The sequence below is a fragment of the Pseudophryne corroboree genome, chromosome 2 (genome assembly GCF_028390025.1).
Source record: "Pseudophryne corroboree isolate aPseCor3 chromosome 2, aPseCor3.hap2, whole genome shotgun sequence".
NCBI classification, from domain to species: domain Eukaryota; kingdom Metazoa; phylum Chordata; class Amphibia; order Anura; family Myobatrachidae; genus Pseudophryne; species Pseudophryne corroboree.
The window spans coordinates 939107218-939130978 of record NC_086445.1 but is presented as its reverse complement, the minus strand read 5'-3'; the positions used below and the strand labels follow the sequence as shown (position 1 = coordinate 939130978).

Below are 23761 nucleotides of genomic sequence, written 5' to 3'. Positions count from 1 at the left end.
GGTTGGTTATCTCTATTGGTATAATGTGAGCCAAATCTATTTGCTATAACATGACGAGTATCCTCCTATTATAAGTTTTTATTAAGAACCATATTGGTGTAAAATAATGGGCATCTTTGCTGCTATATTGTTAGTTGCACCAGTACTGATGTAATGAGAAGGATACACAGCTAATATATTATGGTATCCGGTCTTTAGGTTCACAACACTTAGGTCGACACTCACTATTGGTCGACATGGTCACTATGTCGACATGGCAAATTCGACAAATGAAAAGGTCGACATGGCAAAGGTCAACACATGAAAAGGTTGACATGAGGTTATTGTTTTTTTTAAATCATTTTTTAACTTTTTCATATTTTACGATCCACTTGGACTATGATTGGGAATAGTAACCTGTGCTCAGCAATTTGCCCGAAGCATGGCGAGCGAAGTGGTGCACTAATTGGGGTTACCGGTCACTTTACAAAGATATCTACACCAATTCTCTAAAAAAAACTCATGTCGACCTTAACCATGTTGACCCATGTCAACCTAGTCACTGTCGACCAATAGTAGTCGACCTAATGACTGTCAACCTAGCTACTGTCGACCCAACAATCCACAACCATATAATATGATGTGCTTCCCTTGCAGTGTTATGTTATGGGTGCCTTTACTGGTATATACTATACCATATTTACTGTATATTTACTGTAGGTTATCACAGCAGCTGGTATAATATATAATGTGTTTGGCATTTTTTCCTGTTACGATCCTGTGTTTTTTTTCCTGTAGGGGGCCAATTTTGTGTTATTTTTCCTGTCGGGTGCTAATGTGTTTTATTTATTCCTGTGAGGGTTAATGTGTGCCTGTCAGGGGCCAAAGATTTTTCTTTCTTATTTAATATGTTTAATTGTTTTCTCTAATATAAGGTGGTCCCGTCCATTTCCCACCTACCACAGGGTGCCCAAGTCAGTATCTTGCCGATGGCCCCATGAGATCTAAATCCGGCTCTGGCATGGACCCATAAGTACATGTGGGTCACACATGCACTTATACCCCAGTGAAGCTGTATGTTAATCCTTATAGGCAAGGCAGCCATCGGGGGCGGACTGCGGGGACTGGAGTCCCGGGCCTTTATAGAGAGGGGACCCAGCCCTGGCTCCTTCCACCAATACCTGGAGAGCTGCACAGGCTGCATAACAACGGGCTGATGTGCATGGAGTACTTAAAACAAGCCTTACCTGGGGTGGAGCAGTGTGGCCCGGGCCCCAAAGTATCTGATGGCAGTCCTGCTTATAGCTCCAGCCTAGTATTGCTGTGGAAGCTGAGTATCGCTCAGGAGCCTCATCGAGATCTTTTTGATAGATTTCCAAGATAACAAATTATCCCCATCACTGCGTTTTCCTAAGTGGGCCTACAGCTCACAGGGAAGTACAGTAAATGTAAAGTACATATGTACAATAAATGCAGTAATTACTTTCATACCTGGTGACTCAGGTCCTGTTTCTGTGACATGTATCAAACTTTGCAGCATATGCTGCTGGAAAAGGCACAACTAAAGTTGTAAAAATCCAATGAGTGACACAACTTCATAAAAACTATTCTCCAAAGCCTCCCAGGCTCTTCCTGTCAGTGCGAAGAAAATGAAGCTAAAGCAATTAATCTCTACAACCCCCTGTCCCAAATGCATTATGTAGTATTCTGGAATACAATTGAAACACATCTGACAGGGGGGCTTCTATTAATGAGTTCATTAAAACTCTCTGTGTCCATAATTTGAACAGCCAAGTCCATTAACACTTTTATGTCAAGTAAGGATCACAAGAACTATAGCGGTTTCAACAAATATTTTATTAAGCTTTTCATTTAAAGAAAACATTTGTATGGGGAGACATTACCGATAGCAACCAGTGATTTATCAAGTACACTCTATTAAATGGTTGCTACAGTAGAAGTTGATGGTTGCTATGTGCATCTTTTCCACCTGTCCACCATAGAAGGTTTGATAAGCGCCTTGAGTCCTGTTGGAGAAGGAGCACTATATAAATAAAATTATTATTATTATTATTATTATTAGTAGTACATCTTAAACTTGTTTTCTACCTACTATCAACTGCTGCATTGACTGTTTCAGCATGAAACTCTTTAGAAGTAATTTTCTAAATCTGTAAATGCAGTAACTACGCTAAGTGCTTTTCTTGCCTGTTGGTCTATTAAGCGCCAGGGTATAGACCTGTCAGACCTGCAGCCAGTTTTAATCAGGACACACACAGCATTAATGTCAAACTTGTGTTGTATATGCTGTGTCACTGCAGTCTGACTCCCCCTCCCCCCTCCACTCTGTCCTCCCCTCTCACCGCGTTGTCCTGTTCACTCCCCCTACTCACCCTTTCCCAACGCAGAGCTCCCCCCTGTCTAGTGTCTAGGGGGTCTATTCATGAAGCAGTGAAAAGTGTGGAGAAGTGAGCCAGTGGAGAAGTTGCCCATGGCAACCAATCAGCTGCTATGTATAATTTTATAGAATGCACTTGCTAAATGTTATCTCAACGCTGATTGGTTGCCATGGGCAACTTCTCGAAAGGCTAATTTCTCCACTATTTTCAATGCTTCATGAATGACCCCTAGGTCTGTCACTGCAGATTAAAGAGCCCCATACACTTGTCCGACCTCATGTCGGAGGCAATCGCAAGCGATCACCCCGGCAGCCTACCGGGGGGCAGGATTGCCCAGGATACATCGGATGCTGTCCTTTTGCATCCAATGTATCCTGGGCGATCCCAGCCATGCCCCCAGGTCGGACCAGATTGAATGTGCAGCACATTCAATCTCGAGGATCCGATCCGATGCTCACTGGAACGCACATCGGATCGGATCAGCCTAGAGACACCTCAAAAATTCCCGATTTCACCCAATACATTGGGGCGAATGCCCGAATTGGGCTGAAATCGGGCATAATTGCTCTAGTGTATGGGGCCCTTAAGCCTATTTTGATGCGCTGAGACCATTCCTCAGAATGTAAGAATCACATTAATCTTCCCTGGGACCTGTTGGTGCAGACGGAAGACGACCACAAACACAAAGCCAATGAAGGCCATCAACAATTATCGTCTATGGCCATGATTTCTCAGTTGACTGGTGACCTCGAACTCCATTCTGTGGGATCAAATGCAAAAAGATATGGATATTTTTTAACACTGTGGGAGATCATGCCCATAAATAATGCCCATGTGTAGCCAGCTACTGATCAAAGCTACTCACAGACTGGTTTTCCCCGTTTTTGACAATGCCAATCTGACTTCAATACAACTTTTTTTAAAGTCGGATTGACATTGTCGAAAACGGGACTAAACCTGCCGGATTTGGCCGCAAATCCGACAAAATACGTGGATCCGCCGATCCACGTGTTTTTTGGACAAGTCGAAATTGTCGACAAGTTGGAAAAATGGCAGTACCATTGAATAGGTCGAATCATGTCTTTCCGACTAGACAGCAGTTCCGACTTCAAGTGAATGGCCCCCATAATCGGGTATGTGGCCACACCCACCAGCCACTTGCCTAGCATTTCAGCAGCTTCGTACTTCCCTAAAATCCATTCACCCCTTTGCACAACACTGACAGACGTGAGGGATATCAATTCACTACTTCTGTTACCGCCCAACTTTCCCACCTTAGTGCACAGCTGTTCTGATCCGCTAGGCAGGATATATGGTAATCACATCAGGACTCTCCTGCCTCTATAGAGAGAGTAGCCCTAATCTGAGATGCAGAAAGATTAATCGGACCACTGATGCTGTGAAATATGAGCGAGTGTTAATTGGGCGACGACCGCGGGAATGTTTCATCTAGTGGGAGTATCATGGGACAGTCATGGGTGTATGAGTCAACTTCAGAACAGTGTTTCAGGCAAATCTTTTGCACCCAGCACAGAGCAGGTGAATCCAGATATTAATGATGAAAGTTGAAGCTGCAGATGGAAAAATAGTGGGTAGGTCGGTACTGCACCTGCAGATGCATAGATGTTCAGCATTAGCTAGTAAGCAGGCTGCCACAGACATGCAGAACGCAATCACAAATGTGCTAGACTCAGAATCAGCAGTGCCATTTCTAGCGCGAGGCTAGCCGTGCAATTGCACCGGGAGGCCGCCGCGGCACTTTTCCCTGTCCTGACTCTGCTCCCAATCCTCCTATCATTGCGCTCACCTCAGCGGGCGGCGTTTCGCAGAATGATGCGTTTGCGTCATGACATCACGACACAATGCGAAACTCCGCCACCCCGAGCGGAGTGCTATGACAGGGAGAAGGGCGAGCGGGGGAGACAGCTGACGGGAAGGAGAGCTGACGAGCAGAATGGCAGGCAGGGGAGCTAACGGGCGGAATGGCTGGTTGTCTGTGGCCAGCTGACGCTGTATATACCCCTGACAATGAGCATTACCCCTGGCAACTAGCATTACAGACACGTAACAACTAGAATTACACACCCCTGGCACCTAGCATCGGTGCCATTTCTAGCAGCAGGCTAGCACTACGCCCATTTTAGCCAGGTCACACCGCTTCACCGGGAGCGTGCGCGCCAAAGGTATTTTTTATATCTATGGGGGGGCGCTTTTTTTAGGTCAATGGGGGAGCGCATTTTTAAATCTCGCACTGGGAGCCAAATTGTCTAGAAACAGCCCTGAGAATCAGCCCCAGTAATATATATGGAATGTTATAGATAAACATTGATCCCGTTGCAAACTTCAGAAGCAAACAGGAGCAATGCTCTGAAGAACCGTGCCAGGGACTAATAACACATTATTATTAATCAATCTCACTCTATACCCATCCTACAGTATGAAACCGGTGAATGACTGCGCCTCATTTCCTGTAATGACTATTTGGCCATGCATCCCATGTTTGTTATCAGTAGAGGCAGGATCAAAAATCAGATTCACAGAGAAGGTTAACGGATAAATAGTCAGACTGGTTTACTTTACATAAAGCAATTACAGAAAGGATTCTCAGTGTCCTACGCTAAGAGCACTCCTTTTTTCCGCGCTGCAAGGTCTTTCTCATCAGGTCACTTGAACTTAAAAGACTCGGTATTTTGTTGTGCTACTGAGCATTCTGTTTTTATTATCTTCTGCCAAGATGTGGGAGTTGTGCGTGTGTCATGGTGATGCATAATGGGAAACAGTTACGGCCTCGCTTTGTGCAATTTTTTTTTTAAATGCAGAAGAAAAATTAAGCAGTTGGCTGCTTTTAAATTGCCAATAATGAGCCGTGCGCTCACTTTCTGGCAAGAACAAAACTGGTATGGGCTTAAGAAACAAGTGCAAGAATAGAAGATATACATGGGGAGGGGGGACCTGAGCGGCACAATTTATTCTGGCATGAACCACCGAGTTACTGTATGCTCCTTATACATCATAATATTTTATAGAAATACAATAATACACAGCAAGTTTACCGGGTGTATTTGTCTTCCAGCTTGCTCTAAAATTGTCACCAGCTCTCTGTACCAGTGTGCATTTAGTTTCCTGGAGGGATTGTAAAGCTAAAATAATACATGATTCAGACCCTGTCACAAGTGCCCGATGCCTTACTTATGCGCATGTATCCAGGATGCGCTGCGCACAGACCCGGCCCTAGGCATAGGCAAACTAGGCAAATGTCTAGGGTATTTGGAATGCCTAGGGGCACAAGCAGCTTCTGCTGATTAAAATGATATGCAACATGCCTATATTCTGTGTGTGACTGCAGCTCTGTCTGCATACGAAATGCATTACTAATGTGCAGCGTACAATATGTGTAAGGGGCATTACATGTATCATTTTGCGTATATTCTATTAATGTGTGGCATATGTGTAAGGGGCATTACTGTGTGGTATCTGTATAAAGGCATTACTAATGTGTGGCATTATGTGTATAAGGTGTACTACTTTGTGGCGTAATGTATAGAAAGGGCACTACTGTGTGGTCTAATGTGAATAAAGAGCAATATGGTGTGGTGTAATGTGAATAAGGGGCACTACTGTGAGGAGAAACGTGGTAATACTGTGTGATGTAACGTGAATAAGAGACACTATTGCATGATATAATGTGAATAAAGTTGCAGTACTGTGTGGCGTAATTTCAACTGTGGGTATTATTATGTGGCCATACCCCTTCTCAGCAAGAACACCCTGTGTTGGGCTGCACACCAAATGTGCACACTATTCCTATTAAAAATATAGGGGGTAGGAGCACCTAAATGAGGACTGCTATGGGTGAGGGGTGATGGTGCATGGAAAGGGGTGCAGGGTCAGAGGCGGAACTAGTGTCTATGCTAGGGGGCACCAGCCAACATCTTGCATAGGGCATCATATTGGTTAAGGCTGGCTCTGGCTGCGCATGCGTCATGATGGGAACCATCAGTCTACGTCGATCGGCGCGGCAAGGAGATCCATGTAGTTCAGATAAGCGTTCCTGGCCGGTGATAGTGGGCTGGCTTGACTTCTCTGAATCAGGACCACTGTCACAACTAGGACTCACCTGAGTCTGGATGACATGTACAATGCGAGGGTTAATCAGGACAAATCACCTGGTCTGTCAATAATATTTAAAATCCCCCTATTAATATCTGACACCCGCCCTGTTCTACCACCACTATGGGGGATATTCAATTAGCCGCAGTATTCACTAAAACGAATTAGTCCCAAAAATGATTGTTCGGATAAATTTGCTACATCAAACGGATTTGTGTGAACAAAAATTGTCTATTTTACGTCTGATTGTCATTTGCTTCCATGTATTACCAGATTTTTGTCCCCACCAGACAGATTGGACAGATAAATCTTTAGGTAGAAAAATCTTTAGGTGTGTACACAGCTTTAGAGACAAGTAGTATTTTAGGATAAGTAAAAGGTAATGAGGGACGTGGTCTGAATTGTAATAGGCTGGAATTTGAGGTATTATATTTACTTTTTCCACCATGTGCATTTCCAGCCACTCCCATAACATGGTTGGGCTTATGCTTCTCCCAGGCCACTGCCGAAAACATAGAAAACAGCCCTTGTACTAAACTGCGGAATTGTCTACACACATGACTTTATAAACAGGCCATGAGGAGATGTAAAACATAGGGACCCATTTACCAGTGATCGCATATGCAATGCAATTCTTGGCACTAATATCACGCACATTTTCCATTGCATAACGCAATCATATCGGGGCAGGGAGAGGGGCTCCGAAAGGACCCCGTCCATTTGATGTGTCGAGTGCTGTGTTCGGGACACAGTCATAGTGACCGCCATGTACAGCTGCCATTTTTGAATCTCCCTAAATGTAGCCCATAGACAATAGTGTAGCCCATAGGCAATAGGTGTAGTACATACTGTAGGCAATAGGTGTAGTACATAGGCAATAGGTGTAGTACATAGGCAATACGTGTAGTACATACTGTAGGCAATAGGTGTAGTACATAGGCAATAAGTGTAGCACATAAGCAATAGGTGTAGTAAATAGGCAATAGGTGTAGCACATAGGCAATAGGTGTAGTACATAGGCAATAAGTGTAGTACATAGGCAATACGTGTAGTACATAGGCAATAGGTGTAGTACATAGGCAATAAGTGTAGTACATAGGCAATAGGTGTAGTACATAGGCAATAGGTGTAGACCATAGGCAATAAGTGTAGCACATAGGCAATAGGTGTAGTACATAGGCAATAGGTGCAGTCCATAGGTAATAAGTGTAGCACATAGGCAATAGGTGTAGTACATAGGCAATAGGTGTAGTACATAGGCAATAAGTGTAGTACATAGGCAATAAGTGTAGCACATAGGCAATACGTGTAGTACATAGGCAATAGGTGTAGTACATAGGCAATAAGTGTAGCACATAGGCAATAGGTGTAGTCCATAGGCAATAAGTGTAGCACATAGCAATAGGTGTAGTACATAGGCAATAGGTGTAGTACATAGGCAATAGGTGTAGCACATAAGCAATAGGTGTAGTACATAGGCAATAAGTGTAGCACATAGGCAATAGGTGTAGTAAATAGGCAACAAGTGTAGCACACAGGCAATAGGTGTAGTACATAGGCAATAAGTGTAGTACATAGGCAATAGGTATAGTACATAGGCAATAGGTGTAGCACATAAGCAATAAGTGTAGCACATAGGCAATAGGTGTAGTACATAGGCAATAGGTGTAGTACATAGGCAATAGGTGTAGTACATAGGCAATAAGTGTAGTACATAGGCAGTAGGTGTAGTACATAGGCAATAGGTGTAGTCCATAGGCAATAAGTGTAGCACATAGGCAATAGGTGTAGTACATAGGCAATAGGTGTAGTCCATAGGCAATAAGTGTAGCACATAGGCAATAGGTGTGGTACATACGCAATAGGTGTAGTACATAGGCAATAAGTGTAGTACATAGGCAATACGTGTAGCACATAGGCAATACGTGTAGTACATAGGCAATAGGTGTAGTACATAGGCAATAAGTTTAGCACATAGGCAATAGGTGTAGTCCATAGGCAATAAGTGTAGCACATAGGCAATAGGTGTAGTACATAGGCAATAGGTGTAGTACATAGGCAATAGGTGTAGCACATAAGCAATAGGTGTAGTACATAGGCAATAAGTGTAGCACATAGGCAATAGGTGTAGTAAATAGGCAACAAGTGTAGCACACAGGCAATAGGTGTAGTACATAGGCAATAAGTGTAGTACATAGGCAATAGGTATAGTACATAGGCAATAGGTGTAGCACACAGGCAATAAGTGTAGCGCATAGGCAATAGGTGTAGTACATAGGCAATAGGTGTAGTACATAGGCAATAGGTGTAATACATAGGCAATAAGTGTAGCACATAGGCAATAGGTGTAGTACATAGGCAATAGGTGTAGTACATAGGCAATAAGTGTAGCACATAGGCAATAAGTGTAGCACATAGGCAATAGGTGTAGTACATAGGCAATAAGTGTAGCACATAGGCAATAGGTGTAGTAAATAGGCAACAAGTGTAGCACACAGGCAATAAGTGTAGTACATAGACAATAGGTGTAATACATAGGCAATAAGTGTAGTACATAGGCAATAAGTGTAGCACATAGGCAATAGGTGTAGTACATAGGCAATAGGTGTAGCACATAGGCAATAAGTGTAGCACATAGGCAATAAGTGTAGCACATAGGCAATAGGTGTTGTAAATAGGCAATAAGAGTAGCACATAGGCAATAGGTGTAGTACATAGGCAATAAGTGTAGTACATAGGCAATAGGTATAGTACATAGGCAATAGGTATAGTACATAGGCAATAGGTGTAGCACATAGGCAATAGGTGTAGTAAATAGGCAATAAGTGTAGCACATAGGCAATAGGTGTAGTACATAGGCAATAAGTGTAGTACATAGGCAATAGGTGTAGTACATAGGCAATAGGTGTACCACATAGGCAATAGGTGTAGTAAATAGGCAATAAGTGTAGCACATAGGCAATAGGTGTAGTACATAGGCAATAAGTGTAGTACATAGGCAATAGGTGTAGTACATAGGCAATAAGTGTAGTACATAGGCAATAGGTATAGTACATAAGCAATAGGTGTAGCACATAGGCAATAGGTGTAGTAAATAGGCAATAGGTGTAGCACATAGGCAATAGGTGTAGTACATATGCAATAAGTGTAGCACATAGGCAATCAGAAGATTGCAGTAGCAGTGGGAGCCATTATCAGGAATGCTTCACATTCCTGATATTGATACATCGGGCAGCATCGCATCCCCTATAGAAACCCATGAGGGATAAAGCTACGGGCAGAAATGGAGGGATCGCAGCAGGTATCAGAGATTCCTGCTGTGATCCCTCCTTCTTACATATAGGAGATACATAATATTTGCGGCTAGCCCCTGAAAATGTGTGTTTTTGGTGGACACAGCTGCAAATATTGTATGATAAATGGGACCCAAAATCACTCAATCCAAAGGGATTCCTTAGGAAAATATAAAAGTCATGTCAAGCAAAGCAGTTTATCTTCTGGACTAAAACTAACACAATTGTTTTGACATTTGCAATAAAAAGTGTTTACAGTAATCATAAAACACAGTATAATAATAATAATAATAATAATAATAATAATAAAAATAGTTCTAAGGGTGAGTAGCATCTGCACCTGTGCTTATTATCTATCACTTTCAGGTCGCTTACAAACTTAGATACCAATACGTTTTTAGGTTTCACAGAGCTTGTAAGTAACATAATTGTACCCATCATTGCATGGTATTTAATGCCAAGCACCCATTCAAAAATAATCTCATGGATAAAAAGAGAAGAGACTCTAGAAGTGTGTTTTATGGTCAATAAAATCAGCAGTTTATAATAAATAATATAAATAATATAACAATAAGAGAGCTTAAAAAATATACAGTATTTATTTTCCCTTTTTAAAAAATTAGATGGAACATAATAAAATTTATAAACCTAAAAATGTACTTTGTAGACCTTGCAGCGTCAACTGAAATTGTAACATTAGCCATTAAATGTTCTGTAAGGGGATTGTAAAAATAAATGTGTCACCAGCTAGACCCCTGTAAACACCCCCAAGTGTCCTGCGTGCCCCAACAATGTATAAAGTGTGTGTAGCAATAGCATTTGTGAGATAAACTTTTTTGCCTACTGAGGTCAATGAGGACTTTATGGCAATAGCTACAGATACATTGTGACTACTGTATATGAAAACACTGTAATGAATATACTAGTCACGTGTGATTTTTGTTTTCTTTGTGCCAGACAAAATAATGCCCATGTTGCAGCATATTCGCAGCCATTCCAGGTGGGATGTGCAGGAGGTGGGTGGGGGTCAGGTGACAGGCGGTTGGGATCCCGGCGGCCAGCATACCGACGCTCGGATCCCGGCTGCCGGGATGCCGGCAGGGAAGCGAGCGCAATGAAGGCCTTTGCGGGCTCAGTGGCTCGCTGCCCTTGCCACATGTTCTATTCCCATTCTATGGGTGTCGTGGACTCCAACGAGTGGGAATAGCCCTGGGCCCCCTGCCGGCATCATGGCGGCCGGGATTCCGTATGCGGTAGGCTGACCACCAGGATTCCGACCACCAGTTCCCTGACTACATCCCATGGTGCCTTGTATGGTGTCATGGACCTTCCCCCAGCTGCTCAATGTCATAATTGCACCAATAGTAAGCCCCCAGGCTGCCGGATTCACTGGGGAAGTGATCGGTAGCTCCCTGAAATGTATGAATTACAGGATCTAATGAAGACAATTATTTGTAGATCTTGAAATCTGTAAATAGTGATCGATCATCCAGAAACCCAAAAATAAGAATTACCTGGATTGCAAAGTTATTTCTTATACCGGCATGCAATCTGGTTTCATACTGTATGTAGTTGGTTCTTTAATTACTGAACTGATACCCTTACCTACTGTCAGAGGCGGCGCTAATCAATATGATGCCCTAGGCAAGTTTTTGGCTGGTGCTCCCTAGCATCGCTGCTAGTTCCGCCTCTGACCCTGCACCTCTTTCCTATCACCATCACCCATCAGTCATAGCAGTTCTCATTTTGGTGCTCCTACCCCCTATATTTTAAAATTGGAACAGTGCGCACATTCGGCGGGTTCTTTTGGGAAGGGGCATGGCCACACAATAGTACCCCCAATTCAAATTACGCCACACAGTGGTGCAACATTATATCATGAAACAGTGTCCCTTCTTCACATGGCATCACTCAGTAGTACCACTTTAACTTATATACATTACTAATCACAGTAGTGCTCCTTATTCACATTACATCACATTGAATTGATCCTTATTTACATTACACCAGACCATAAATTCTTAAGTATCCATGTTTCCTCCAGTTTATCGTGGGTGGTTAATACTCAGGAAATAGTTAAAAAGATACACCAACGCTTATTTTTCCTTCGCCATCTTAGGGTTGCAGGTGTGGGCGTTGGTACGTTAATACATTTTTACAGATGTGCAATTGAGAGTGTTTTAACCTACAGAATTATACTTTGGAATGGAAACTGTACCGCCCATGAGCAAGGGGAGTTAGAGCGCTTGGTTCGCTTAGCTAGTAAAATTATTGTGGTCCAGCTGCAGACTGTTAAAGATCTCTTTGCAGCAGGACTGACAAATCGAACTACAGTAGGTATATAATGTCTGATTCTAGCCATCCATCTGCTTATCTCTTTGGTAAATTGTCCTCTGGAAAGCGTCTCAGATCAGTGAAGGCACGCACAAATCACCTACGGAACAGCTTCTTCCCAACTGCTGTGCGCATGTTGAATGCTCATTGGGAATAATGTTTTATCTCTCAAATGCGTGTTACTGTGTGCTTTTATATTCCTATGTTCAAGCTTTTATCATTGTTGGAGTGCTGTACAATTGAATTTCGTTGTAAAATTTTATTTGATTATGACAATAAATGTATCATATTGTATTGCTCTTTATTCACATTGGACCACACAGTAGTGCCCTTTCTATACGTTATGCCGCACAGTAGAGAACCTTGCACACATAATGCCACACATTAGTAATACACATAATACCACACAGTAATGCACCTTACACTTATGACACAAATTATTAATGTCTTTATAAACATAATGCACCTTACACATTATGCCAACCTTTATTAATGCCCTTATATACATAATGACACACATAATGCCCCTTACATATATGACGCACATTATTAATGCATTTATATATGACACACACAATGCCCCATACACATATGCCAAATACTATTACACAACCAACCTACTCACACACAGCACTCACACGGCCGTTAACACTGTGACCTCTGCCTCTGCTTGGATACAGATGTGTCCTCATACATCTTGCCTCAATATGCCAACGTTGGGTGCCTTTTTTTGCAGAAAATGCATTTTCATTTCAATTTTCATTGTTATGTGACTAGGACGCACAAGCAGCTTCTGTTGATTAAAATGATAATTAGTATGCCTATATTCTGTGTGTGACTGTGACTGTATCTGCATACGAAATGCTATGTTACAGTAATTTCCAGGAATACACTGTAACGTAGCATTTTGTATGCAGCTACAGCCGCAGTCACACACAGAATATAGGCATTTCACATATAATTTTTATCTGCAGACTCTGCTTGTGCCCATAGGCATTCCAAATGCCCTAGGCATTTGTCTAGTTTCCCTATGCCTAGGGCCAATACTGCCTACTGTAAAGGGGGTACACGGAGAGATCAGTGCTTAAATTCTAAGCAATCTGACTAGATTGCTTAGATCTTAAGCATGTATCTCTCCGTGTGTATGCCCCACAGTGATAGCGATGCACGGCCCCGCGTGGTGCTATCCTCGGTACTAGATTGTACAGGCACAATCTAGCGGGTTGCTTATTTCACCGCTGGATGAAATGAGCGCCCTTCCCCCTCGCTCAGCATACATCGCGCTGTGTGCTGAGTGGGGGAGAGATGTGTGCTGAGCGGTCTGTGATAGATAGCTCAGTACACATCTCTCCCCGTGTGTACGTGGTTTAAGTCATTTTTGCGATAGTGAACTATTACATGCAGTATATATGTGAAAACTAAGTTGCTTTAGGTGTACCATGGTATTTCCTTCACATGTGCCTACACGTGTGAGGTGATTGTGAGACAGTTAAAAGGTCGACAGTCAATAGGTCAACACCATAGGGTCGACAGGGTTAAAATGTCAACAGTGTCAAAAGGTTGGATCAAAAGGTTGACAGGATCAAAAGGTCATTGGGGTCAAAAAGGTTAGCATGAAAAAGGTCGACACAGACATAGCTGACACTTTTTTTTAGGGTTTTTCATGTTTTTAAAACTTTTGCTGCATTTTCTATGCATGTCACTATTACCTGTAGTAACCTTGTGGCGAGCGAACTGGAGTAGAGTGAGCCACCCAGCCGAAGTGAAGGGATACAGTTCAACAAATCTGGGTGAAATATGTTTAAAAACACACATTGACTTTTATGTGTCGATCTTTTGATTCTGTCGACATTTTGACTGTTGACCTTTTGACCCTGTTGACCTTTTGCCTGTAGACCCTATGATATCTACTTATTGACCTTTTAACTGTCTAACAGACCACACCCCTTACAAGTGTGAGGGAATACATCATGAAGTAGGGGTGTGGTTAACATGATGATGCGATTCATAACCAGTTTAGAAGACAGAGAACCCCGAGTTAGAAGGGTGGGCTACTCTGTCAAGAATCTGGTGGGACTGCCCAAAATTCGACACATATCATTTCATTTCAATTAAAATGTCCCTTGGACTTTTTGTAAATATACAATATCTGTGATTCACACACAATGGAAGCAGCTGTTTTGTGGGATAAAACAATACTGTATATTACCTGAGTGATGTCACTAGTTTTTTGGTGAACAATTAGGTTACACTCCACTTGAATACTAACTTTGCTAACAAAATTTTGCTAACAAAATATCTGCCTTTAGTGTATGTAGGTGATATTACTCACTAATGATCGGCAACTTCTAATGCTTAGTCTAAGTGATACTTGGCAGGGAACTAAACGAGAGGATATACACTATAGGGGATATTGCTCATTTGACTATGGATCCAGCTCTTTAAGAATTCAGTGTACATTTAATTGCAAATAAACTTAGCGAAATTCTTCGACCAATGAATTAATTGATAAGTAACCAGCAATTTTTTTTTCCACCAGTTAGAAATGTTGGACCACTTCCTAAGACTGACGGTAAGCAGCCATAAATGTTTGATGATACCAGCTACATATTTGAAAACCATTGCAGTAACATTTGCTAGAACACAAGCTGTAGCTGAGCCAATTAAGGCATTAACCCTTACCGCAGTCGGATGGCCCCCTTGCAAAATTGCTGAGATTGGAAAATATTTGCTCCTGTTTGTCTAAAGAGATAAATACAACAATTATGCTTATTCCAATTTTTAGCAAAGAAACAGGAGTCATACTGTAATTCCCATTAGCTGCTATTGTTAAAATACAACAAACGACAGTTTGCCAAAAAAATTTACAAAAATCATGTCTATACAAATTTATGCAGATGTAATCATCTTTGCAGCTAAACATTATATAAATCTGAACATACGAGGAGAAGGTTTAAAATGAGTACTGATCAAAATAACCTAAACCTAATTTATTTTAAAATGACCATTAAACAATGTTTAAATATGAAATATTTTTAGGGGGTTATGACAGTGTGATATATATATATATATATATTAAAATTCAAGGTCATCTACTAACATCCTTGCACAGTTAAAATATAGGCCATTCGAACCAATCAGAAGTGCTTTCAATTTCAACAATGGCTGAAAATTGTTTGCAGACTCTCCAGTAGTGTATACATTATTTTTAACAAAATGTAATCTTCTATGATGTCCAAATAATAGATGATGATGATGATGATGATGATGATGATGATGATAATAATATTGTATAACAATTTTTTTCCCAAATAGTATTTAAATAAAGGGAATCTAATTAATCACATTACACATATTTTATCCATCTGAGCACTTTGATCAATTTTAAGTTTATGGGGGAATTCAATTGCTAGTGAAGGATGCAGATTGCTGTTGCCACAGCGATTAAAAGCTGGCAACAGCACTCAGATTGGCAGATTGACACCCTATGGGGCAACAAACACTTTTGTGCAAAATTGGGCTGCCATACAGCTCGGCTATTATTGCGCTAATTCAGCTGGGAAATGGATTCACCCTTAATTAAATTCCCCCCTTTGTTGGAAACATATGTGAAATGACATCAATCATATAATTCTTCCTCTGTTGACCAAGCCAACGCAATGATTTGCAGGCATCTGGCTATAGATGTGCTCTCATACTATCCTATTAGCACCAATTGGCGTGAGACTCCTAAACTTACAGGAAATGCTCCTTCATGGGAAGCATTTGCCTTAATTTAAGCACTAATTCCTACAGGCGGCACCTGCGGGGGGTGGCAAGGCGCCCCCCCCCCCCCCCTTGCATTGGAGCAGCAGTACTGCAGTTCCTGTCTCCCCCGCATCAGAGCAGTAGCGCAGCACAGCAGTCTCGTCGCCCCTTGCAACAGAGGAGCGGCACTCATTGTGCCTAGGCCTGACCCCTGAATCCAGCTCTAGTCTTGAGGCTAAAATCTTCCATCAGCTTGCTTCGTGGGCAGAACAATATTTTTGCGAGTTATTTATTTTTGTTTTGTTGTTTATTTTGAAACTTAATCTGCCCACAATATTCTTCCACTAGACTTGTAGATCAGGTAGGTGTCTTCAGGAAATGTAAGACTTTCTGAGACAGCGTTCCCCCCATGCACTTCACTCTTGTTCAGTATTTTGCTTATGATTTGTACTGTACATATACAACGCATGTGTAATATTGAACCAATGCAGACATTTAGCCATTACTATGGGGATCTGTGTTTAAATAGAGTATTGTGTACCTTCATATTTGAGTAACTGTGATTGACAGAAGAACATGGTGTGGAATTGCTATTGATAAGATTTAAATAGACAAATGTGAAAACTAATACATTTCCATTCCTACGTTCTAGAGTAGGTGAGCACAGAACACACAGACAGTTCTAACAATTAATGACTACATTATACCCATAGACATCAATCAGGTAAAACAAGTAATAGCAAACGAGAAGGAACTACAAAACAACCAAGACAAGCGCTAAGACCAACAACAATAATTCACTGAAAAGCATCTAATAAAAGCTGACTTGTTTGATTTATAGACATCATTTTTAGTCGTGGACAAGAAATGTTTATATCTAGAAGGTGCATAGTAAGATTGTGTTCAGTAATCATATCAAGTGGGACTTGGTATTACGGTACCCATTGACCAGGTGACCTGAAGTGAATGCAAAACAAGTCTGTCTCATGGGCATACTATAGGAATGTTGGAGGCATCACTGAAAGTGCCTGTGCTCTTAGATGCATGGACATCTCCACAGATGCCATGTTCACACAGAGAAACTGCGCATGCTATTGGGCAGGTGCAAGAGACGTTGGTGGTGGGGGCATGTCAAGAATCTCTAGCGCTGTTACAGTGTTCAGAGATGAGGAAAGAGTGCCACTCAGTTCTTGCACATTCAGGCCACACTAATACAACAGGTACAAGATCGGATGTAGAAGTTTCCACCTGTGAGTCAATGTTGCACCTTAATCATGACTCACCGATGCCGGACAGGTTGGGATTGAAATGCCAGCGTTTGGGATGACGGCGGTCAGAATACCGACTGTGGCATCCCAATGTTGAGAACCCCGTCAAGGGGAAGGTAAGTGTAGCCCCTAACCATCCCTTCTAGTAGCCTAAACCTAACCCTCTGCCCCCATCGCAGCCTAACCCTAACCCTTCCCGGGATGACTAGTCTTAACCCATCTCCCTGCAACCTAACCCTCCTCCCTGCCCCACAGCCTAACCCTTCCTTGTGACCCTATTCAGGGTGCCGGTGTCAGCATTATGAGTAGTGTTGGGATTCCGGCATCGGTATTTCAACTGCCGGGATGCTGACCGCTGGGATCCTGACCGGATCCCGTGTCAGACAGGGTATCTGAGCACAATGAAAATTCTACAGACACAGCCTCGCTAAAAGGATAAAAATATATAATAATAGTGAGTACTCTTATTTATGTAGCCCTTTTCTTCCAATAGTATGAAGACATTTTTGAGTTATTCTCAAGGGATCATATGTAAATAAGCCACATCTATGTAAAGCTAGGTACACACTTGTGCAACGACCAAACATCCCAATGGTAGAGCCGAATTCCTTTCGACCTGGACCAGCAGGATTGGCCATACACACCAGGATAGAACGACATATTGTTCTATACTTCATTTGCATAGCACTAGGTTTCTAGCGATGTCTTCTGTCAGCCCTGCAGAAAGGCCAACCGGACGATGGTGCTAGTGACCCGTGGGAGCGCGCAATCATGGGTATACATTGCCCAATGTAGGCAATCTGTTTGCTTAAGAGAATAAGCATCTGGTATTAGGTACCAATAACTGTCATTTGTCATCTTAATAAAAATATCCAGGCATTTGGTAATGTTTGGACCATAGAAGTGAGTCTTGTGGGCTGAAAAATATACAAGGAGAAAGATACAAATAAAACCGCATCACTGGATCCCTTGAGAATCTACTTCCTGAAAGATGCTTCTCTATATCTCCATATCTCCAGAAGGATATAAATACATTAGAGAGTGTACAAAGAAGGGCAACTAAAATGGTGCATGGCCTACATCACAAAACTTACCCGGAAAGGCTAAAAGATCTTAACATGTATAGTTTGGAGGAGAGAAGGGAAAGGGGGGACATGATAGAAACTTTCAAATATACCAAGGGTTTTAACAAAGTTCAGGAGGGAAACATTCTTCAAAGGAAGAGGAATATTAGAACTCGAGGACATACACTGAAACTGGAGGGAGGCAGGTTCAGGGGAAATTTAAGGAAAACTTACTTCACAGAAAGGGTAGTGGACAAGTGGAATAGCCTCCCATCAGAGGTGGTAGAGGCTAATGGGTATATGCAATTCCGGGCGAATTGCGGCACTTTTTCGCCCGTTTTTAAATTCGACACAATTCGACCGTCGAATTCCGGCAGGTGGGTGCCGGAATGCGACATATTCAATAAAAAACGAATTCGACAGTCCCGCTGTCGAAAAATGGACGATTTGATGGATTTTGATTAGATTTTTAAAAATGTTAAAAAAACGGAAAAACCGGTAAAAAACCCGAAAAAAAATTGCGTGGGGTCCCCCCTCCTAAGCATAACCAGCCTCGGGCTCTTTGAGCCGGTCCTGGTTGCCAAAATACGGGGGGGGAAATGACAGGGGATCCCCTGTATTTTAACAACCAGCACCGGGCTCTGTGCCTGGTCCTGGTGCAAAAAATACGGGGGACAAAAAGAGTAGGGGTCCCCCGTATTTTTTGGACCAGCACCGGGCTCCACTAGCTGGACAGATAATGCCACAGCCGGGGGGTCACTTTTATACAGCGCCCTGCGGCCGTGGCATTAAATACCCAACTAGTCACCCCTGGCCGGGGTACCCTGGAGGAATGGGGACCCCTTCAATCAAGGGCCCCCCCCAGCCACCCAAGGGCCAGGGGTGAAGCCCGAGGCTGTCCCCTCCATCCAAGGGCTGCGGATGGGGGGCTGATAGCCTTGTTGAAAATGGAAGAATATTGTTTTTTGCAGAAGAACTACAAGTCCCAGCAAGCCTCCCCCACAAGCCGGTACTTGGAGAACCACAAGTACCAGCATGCGGGGGGAAACGGGCCCGCTGGTACCTGTAGTTCTACTGCAAAAAAATACCCAAATAAAAACAGGACACAGACACCGTGAAAATACAACTTTATTTCACACATGCCGACACATACTTACCTATGTTGACACGCCGACTCTGGGCTCGTCTCCAATGTCGACGTCCGGGGTACCTGAAAATAAAATTATAATCACCTGATCCAGTGTCCGGTTCTTTTATTGTAATCCACGTACTTGGCAAAAAAAAAAACACATTAACCCGAACCAGACGGACTGAAAGGGGTGACTGGGGGGGACCCCTTAATTGAAGGGGTCCCCACTCCTCCAGGGTACCCCGGCCAGGGGTGACTAGTTGGGTATTTAATGCCAGTGACCCCCGGCTGTGGCATTATCTGTCCAGCTAGTGGAGCCCGGTGCTGGTCCAAAAAATGCGGGGGACCCCTACTCTTTTTGTCCCCCAGATTTTTTGCACCAGGACCAGGCGCAGAGCCCGGTGCTGGTTGTTAAAATACGGGTGATCCCCTGTCATTTTTCCCCCCATATTTTGGCAACCAGGACCGGCTCAAAGAGCCCGAGGCTGGTTATGCTTAGGAGGGGGGACCCCACGCATTTTTTTTTTCTGATTTTTACACCATTCCATTTTTTAAAAAAAGTAAAAAAAATTATATTTTTAAAAATATATAAATAATACTTGTGCCTCCTAAATAGACAAACCAAGTACCTAATCCCTTCTAATATAAATAGATATGCTATTACCAAAAAAAAAACACAAAAAAAAACATGTTTTTAAATTTTTTTATTCGATTCCGCCAGCAAAGTGTGGCGGATTGAAAATGACGAATTTACTGTCTAAAAGCACTGTTGTCGAATTTACAATCTTCAATTGAATATACTTTTGTCGAAATGCCGCATTTGTACCATTACAGAAATGTCGAATTTGACAAATGTCGAATTTCAAAAAGTCGAATTTGGAATGGCCGTTTTTTGGGCGAAAAGTACTGTATTGCATTGTTGAATTTTTTTGGGGGGCGAAAATGTCCCGTTTTTCGACATTTTCGGGAATTCGACCGCAATTGCATATACCCCCATGACTGTAGAGCAATTTAAACATGCTTGGGATAGGCATATGAATATCTTTAAAAAAGAATTAAGGTTCAAAAAGGGTTGAGATTGCCTAAAGGATAAAAAAGGGGCAGACTAGATGGGCCAAGTGGTTCTTATCTGCCGTCAAATTCTATGTTTCTGTGATTCTATATATCCCATAGAAAATCTGGGGTGATTGTCTTATTAAAATTTAAATCTTAGCTATTATGTCAGTGAGACAAGAAACATAGGGGCAGATGTATTAAGTCTGGAGAAGGGATAAAGAAGTGATAAAGCAGTGATAAGTAGAAGGTGATAACTCACCAGCCAGTCAGCTCCTAATTGTCATTTTTCAAATCCATAATGATTGGCTGGTGTGTTATCACCTTGCACTTATCACTGCTTTATCCCTTCTCCAGGCTTAATACATCTGCCCCATAGATCCCAGAAAATTAATATTTTGTTCGTAAGGAAGGTTTGGCAGACCTAAGGTCTCGCTCCCAGGAATCTTATCAGTTTACCTCCTGTGTAATCACGCCAAACAAGGAGAGATAATTGTGTGTGCATCTCCTAGGTCACGACCTGTTTTTTTTGTCCTTTTGTTTATTCTGTTGGCTGTGCTTCAAAATCTATAGGTAACGATACACAAGATGTTTAGGCATCTTCTCTATAGGCTCCTATAAACAAGACCTAATGGGCCACAAATTACAGTTTGTACTTTAGGTTCAAAAATACTAATTCCAATCAGCACCTCTTGTAAAAAGCATACAGATATCGGTCCGGACAGATAGTTAATTCATTAGGACAGTGACTACATCAGACTAGAATTACTGTGCCCTGTCTGACTGACATAGTACATTGGAACAACAGCTGATGGTCCAGATATTCAAATTTGGCCAACAATGTCTTTCTATCATTTATATGATCAAATGAGGAAGTAACCTGATCACCGGAGGATTTGGCAAAGTAACCGGATCGGCTGTTGTATGACCAGCTTAAGCCTTGCTGGCAGGAGGAGAACAGATTCAGGCCTTTTACTTAAAAAAGATTTCTCCATTGGAGCACTTGTGCAGTAAAAGAATTTCCACAGACTGTGTAACTGATAGAGGCGTTGCACCCATCAGCAATGTTATACATACACTTTAGTTTCTATGCTTTGTAAAAGGAAAATGAAATAGAAGTGTGTCACTGTCCCTTTAAGGGATATCACATAATAGTTATTACATGAGAATGTCAAAACACTTCCTATAACACTTATTTGTTCCTGTTTTATAGGATTGTTAGACGTCAATATATAGTATATATAGATATAGATATAGATATAGATATATACAGGTTGAGTATCCCTTATCCAAAATTCAAAATCCCACATCTTTGGTTCCCCTCCTGAGATAATGACACATATACGTATAGATTATATTATATATCTTTATAATTTAACTATATATACATATAATATATAATATATATGTCATCATCTCAGTAGGGGTCCCAAAAATTTGGGATTTTGAATTTTGGATAAGGGATACTCAACCTGTATATATATATATATATATAGAGAGAGAGAGAGAGAGAGAGAGAGAGAGAGAGAGAGAGAAATGTGTATTAGTTCTAGACTTAAATACTTAATTCAGAGCAATAAGAGGAGGGGTTAAAATGCATGTTATGTAAAAACTGATTGAAATGTGATCAGAATACTGTTAAATCAAGCAGGCAGATCGCATCATTAAAGCACTGACTATTCAAGTGTACCGTAGGATTGTAAGCATTGGCTAAGAACAATATAAGCCAATGCACTCCTACTCTGCTGTATGTAAGGAAACAATAAGGTAGATGTGACAGAGCAGCATTGAGTGGTATGGTGCCACTGACAGAGGGAGAATTATCAATGGATTAACATTCATATAATTATATTGTAATTTACAAACAAATGCACACATTCTTATAATGATATAGTCATTTACATACAGATTCTTACAATTACATAATCATTTGCATACAGACATACACACACATTCTTACAAATATATAATCATTTGCATACAAACACACACATATTACAAATATAAAACTTGCACACACACACACACACACACACACACACACACACACACACACACACACACACACACATTCTTATAATTATAGTCATACATATAGTCATACACTAGCATACATACAAACACACATTTATAATTATAGTCATTTATACACATACATACATACATACATACATACATATATACATAACATGCACACATACTGTATGCCCAAAAACTGTTCCCGCTCCTATTCAGCCCTTTTGCCGTCTGTCATCTGTGCTAAGTGATAACGGATACATGTTCTGTGAACAAATGATGGCTTGGACGTTCAGGGGCTACAGCTTTAAATGAAGCCCACCCCCTTTGTCGTGCTCTGCAAACCCTCCGAGAAGTGGTTAAGTGAATCCAGCTTTTATGCATTTGAACCTGTGCAGCCCTGGAAGAAGGCACCTGCTTTTCCCACGGTCTGTCCTCCTCATGCATCCATCCAGAGAGCTTGTCTAGTCTACTAACCCCCTCTAGTGCCGAGCAGTGCGTGTGACCTGCAGCCAGCAGCCGGGGAAGCTGCTCTGCACCTCTCTGTGCCCGGCGGAGACATACAGCAGAACAGCTGGCTTCTCCCAACTCTCTGCATCCTCTATCCCTCAGCCACACATTGCACTGGTACCTGTCTGCTTCCATCTCCTCCGCTGCTGTATTATCCATGGAAGCAGCTGCACTGACTTTCCCAGGCATCGCTCCTTACCTGCTTCATCTCCCTGACACACCGACCCTGACTGAGCAGTAAGGTCTAGTGTCATATGTGGATGAGCCAGCTCTTGTCAACTTGATGACATACCTTGGGGGAGAGCTGCAAGTTTTATTTGGAAAGGCAGGCTCCATGCCTGGAATGTGAAATGTCCTGTCTGCAACCTTGAGGACTGAATCCCCGGAGTGTGGCCAGATAGATGGAATTTCCCTGCCACTTATTTTTGTTGCTGGAAGGATTTGGGAGGAAGGAGATGTGCTGCTGCTGATGGGAGAGGGGGATGGGGTCTCTGTCATCTGAAGGGAGGGTCCTGCGAGGAGCCTTCTTCTCCAAACTTCCCACCTGCAGCCCAGAGCAGAGGCACAGCCAGGGAGCAGGACGCAGCAGTGCACTTCCAATGACTGATCACTGGGGGTTCAGTACGCACACACATCTACTCATGCTCATCTCATGCATCATGCACAGCTTGCACATTCTCAGCCAATACCTCTCGCCGTCTGTGCACTCAGTGCTGCTGCTGGTATAGCACATCCTCACAGCAGAGCCTCGGCACAAATTGCACATCAGGGTGCAGAGCAGACTTTGGAGTCACTGCTCTGCTGCACTTGCGTTCGTCCTGCCAGCCTACACGGTGGAGCTTCCTCAGGACACTGTACT

General features: G+C 42.3%; 1 long non-coding RNA gene across 1 annotated transcript; it reads right to left on the bottom strand.

The window, feature by feature from the left end:
- Positions 1–1824: 1824 nt before the first annotated feature.
- LOC135050115 (uncharacterized) lies at positions 1825–23280 on the bottom strand. Its single transcript, XR_010241542.1, has 3 exons — positions 23195–23280; positions 14798–14857; positions 1825–2006 (listed from the first exon to the last, which is right to left on the bottom strand). It is a non-coding gene; the product is annotated as an uncharacterized LOC135050115 (long non-coding RNA).
- Between the last annotated feature and the right edge of the window lie 481 nt (positions 23281–23761).